The sequence below is a fragment of the Euprymna scolopes genome, chromosome 29 (assembly GCF_053919585.1).
Source record: "Euprymna scolopes isolate OS-2025 chromosome 29, ASM5391958v1, whole genome shotgun sequence".
Classification (NCBI taxonomy): Eukaryota; Metazoa; Mollusca; class Cephalopoda; order Sepiida; family Sepiolidae; genus Euprymna; species Euprymna scolopes.
In genome coordinates this window covers 36,276,046-36,280,500 of record NC_136510.1, presented here as the reverse complement: position 1 = coordinate 36,280,500, position 4,455 = coordinate 36,276,046, and positions in this window count along the sequence as shown.

Here is a 4,455-nt window from a genome sequence, read left to right as displayed (position 1 = left end):
ATAATACTAGCCTGTGTATATAACTAGTATGGGTGACCGGCGTTGCCCGGGTGTTTGGAGGTGTGCGTTGAGCAAAAAAAAATAAATAAATAAAAAGTGAAAAAAAAAACCCCAAAAAGACAAACAAACGTAACACCTTTGCTGTTGCGTCCACCGCCAAACCGGAAGTGGCGAATGTTTAAATTAAGGCTAGTCAATCGAAAAGAGGCGATGACTTTCGAAAATATTGGCGAAAAAAGCGATCCCTCCCTATAAAAAAGTGCCCAGTTGAGGGTGAAGGAATTAGTGTTTTTAGCCAATTTGTCATCCGGGGAGTCGAGCTTCAAAACGATACCGATCTCGTGAAAATCCGTCACCTCTGTCGAAAGTTTTAGGCATGCATACATACATACATACATACATACAAACAGACAGGTGAGATTTATATTATAGATTATATTGGACCCAATATATAGTAATGATTTAAAAAGTTAAAAAAAAAAAAAATGACTCGTGTATTACCACTGACAATCGAAACCAAAACGTTTAGCTTACGATTTAATTTTTCCTTTAACGTTAATGCCTGAGCTATAAGTACATGTTTGTTGCAAGGCCAAAAAATAAAACATGAACCAATAGCTATTACGCTATGCATGCATAATGCCATCGTTCGACCTTCACCAGGCAAATTTTTAATTTGCACTTTTGCACCGATTTTCCCTGACTAAAACCAAATATAAAGTTTCGCATGAGTTCGAATACCCTATATATTAAGTTTCATGTCGGTAGAACAAAAACTGACAGACGAGTTTGGTAGGCAAATTTGTTTAACAAATTATATATATATATATATATATATATATATATATATATAGAGAGAGAGAGAGAGAGAGAGAGAGAGAGAGAGTTTTGTGTTTACGCAAATATTACGCAAGTATAAATTATGTAGAATATCTGTATGAATATAATTACACGTAATAGTTAACTAAAGATGATCATCACATAAGAAAACCGAAAAAAGCTAATAAAGAATTAATTAAAATGAATGTTTAAAAATATGCAAATTAGCTAAATATTTTGCAGATGAATGCAATTTCACGACCCATATATAACAAAGTTGAATTCTTTTTACTTTTAAATAAATAGAAAAAAGTGCTTTTAATATATTTTTTTTAATTATTAATACACAAAACACACACACACACACACACACATATATATAATTATAAAATAAAATAAAAAAAACTTTCTTGAAGTTATGTATTTGGATTTTACCGTCACTGGATTATTTATCTTCCACCAGACTATCCATTCATGTGTAATCACCTTTTTCTTCACCATATTCCCTCTGCTTCACTTTTTTTGTTTTCAAGTAAGATCTTTGACTTACTTGTTGTTTCTTCAAATACTTTTGCATGCAAAATCCGATTCCGCATTTTTCTAATTCCTACCCTCTGATGAGAAGGAAAGTATTTCTTCGAAACTCCGCGGATTAAGGACTATCCACTTATCAAGTGTTTCCTTTTCAGATTAAATATGTTTTTAACTCATTTCAAAGTGGTTTTTAACATGTTTTATTAACTGTTTGCTCGTGTGTGTGTATATATATATATATATATATATATATGCGATATTCGTACATATGAAAAAAAAATCTAGGATATATATATATATATCCTAGATTTTTTTTCATATATCCTAGATTTTTTTTCATATGTACGAATATCACATCCGGAAACATCAGAAATATCGGTGCTTCTACACTGTTAGAATGATATTTCGGGAATCGTAATTTCACATGAAAACAATGGTAATTTTTTCGTTTAATAATTCAGTAATATTCAGTTAATTTCAACTGCATGATTTGGAAGCTACCATTGTAACTTATTAGAATTGACAAAAAAAAAAAAAAAACATCAGTAGAAACCATTGTTTTTTTTATCTGAAAACTCCATTTATGGACTACAAACTTTCGTCCTAATAGTGTAGAAGCGCCGAAATATCTCCTGTATCTAACAGGTGTTGTCCGAGAGTAAAAGAAATAAAAATGACCGACTTATTTACGAAGAAACGGAAATTATTTTTGATGACGTTAATTGTTACTAAATTATTTTGTGATATAGATATGTTTAATAGTTCACTTTTACTATAAACAAATAATAATGAACAACCAACGTGGAAGAAGGTCGAAATAACTACGTACGAGCGCACTTGAAATCGAATCTTAGCTTGAAAGTCCAAGCGTGTGTGTTTGTATGTTTGTGTGGATATTTCTACTCTCCTCCCCATCAATTGCACATTATTGCCATAAATATATGAATTACAACATATATATTAATAATGGGACGACTCCAATATTTTTTCCTCGATTCCGATACAATTACCGATTCCGATTCTTACAAGTGTCTAAATAATTGACTAAAATTTTTTTTTTTTTTTTTTTTTTTTTTTTAAACACGTGCGGATATTTTCTAAAACATAAAAATACACTTGTGTAGAGGTGGGGGTGGGGGTGACCTATAGATTTTAGTTTTAACGGGTAGCTTAAAATCAATAAATATTTATTATTTTATTATTACTACAAGCAGTGGAAGATTTTGTTTTAAACAAAAGCAAATAAAAAAAGACAATAAAAGAATCGATTTTGGCATCGGAAAACAGGCATAAATATTTCCGATTCCGATTTTTTCGATTCCGATTTTTTCGATTCTCGATTTCGATTACTCATCTCCACACACACACACACACACACACGTCCTTAATATTGCTGGCCTTAACAGAGCAGAGAGGGAGAAAATAACAAAATACCAAAGACTTATGTACGACATGAAAAGAAAAAGAAAAAAAAGAAACCGGAATCTTAAGAAAATCTCTATCATTCCAGTCACTATAGGAGCAACCGGGCTGGTGAAAAAGAATTTCAAAAATTATCTGGCGAATATACCCGGTGAACAAAGTGCAAGAAAAATACAAACAATTACATTTAAGGGTTAGGGTTAGAATCTTTAAAAACTGATCTCTCTGTTGGAGTAACTAAACTAACAGGAGAATGTTTGGCATCCGCTAGAATGCCCTATCCCCAGAAAGTATATGAAAATATATTTATGGCTACACAGGTTTCTGCCTTTCATTCCCGCATATATAGAGTATGTGTCTCGTGTTAGCAAAAAAAGCTATCAAAGTGCTCGATCGCAAGATATACAAGACCTAAATAATATTATCATATATATATATATATATATATATATATATATATATATATATATATATATATATATTTTAGAGGAAACATCATTTAATTTAAATACCAAAAAACAAGAAATGGGCAGATGAAAATAAAATTTTTTCCTTAAGGCCTTATCGTCTGACCCTCTAAGAGGAGACGTCAGAATGATAGATTAAAAACTAAGAAAAACGAATGAGGGAAGTGGGGAATTTTGGTTGCAGTTGGAAGAACAGTGAGAGAAAAAAAAAAAAAAAAAAAAAAAATTTTTTTAAATTCTCACTGTTCAGGTGGTTTTAAATCAATGAATATCTCCAACTGATGTCTAAGAATCTTTTGTCTACACAGGCTAGGTCGAGAGTTGTTAATAACTAACGCCTCAATGATATTGAGGTGATAGTTCGACCTAGCACTGTATAAAACAGAAAACCACCCATCGGAATATTGATCGGCACACCTATTTATACTCAACAAGTGATCGCCAATGGCAGACTCATGAGCCTGGGAGTGCCCGGATGCTCTCAAAACCTGGTGTAGTCGAATATCCCGAGGGATATGTTGGGATATTCTCATTTCTAATCTTTGGGACGTTTTGCCAACGTAGTCAGCTCCACACTGACAGACGAATTTATAAACAACAGAGTTCTTTTGAATGGTTGGCAAAACATCTTTACGAAAAGAAGAGAAAAAGGTTCGAGTTGTGTAAACTACTCGAAGCATAGTAGCTGGAAAACACCGTTGAGTAACAGAAGAAATCCTTTTAACAATATGTAGGCCATCAGGACCCAACCATGGTAATTTTAAATAAATGGGACACCGTGATGGACCAATATGTTTACCGCTATTAAATGTAGTAATTTTACGTTCAATAGTAGATTTTATTATATTAATGGGATATCCATTATTAAGAAAAATATTTATGATTTCACCAAGTTCCGTATCAAGACGGTTTGGTGAACAAATCATAAGTGCACGATGCGTAAGAGCGCTAATGAGGTTTATTTTTCTAGACTGAGGGGCAAAAGAAAACCAATTAAGATAGAGCCCTGTAAATGTAGGTTTTCTATAAACAGAGGTCTCAAACGTAGTACCAACTTTAGAAACACGAACGTCGAGGAATGGGAGAGAGTTACAGTCTTCAACCTCCATAGTAAATTGTAAAGATGGATGCAGGTTGCAAAGAAGACGAAGAAACTGTTCAGCTTCGCTCCGAGAGGGAAAGCATGCAAAAGTATCATCAACGTAACGTGTGT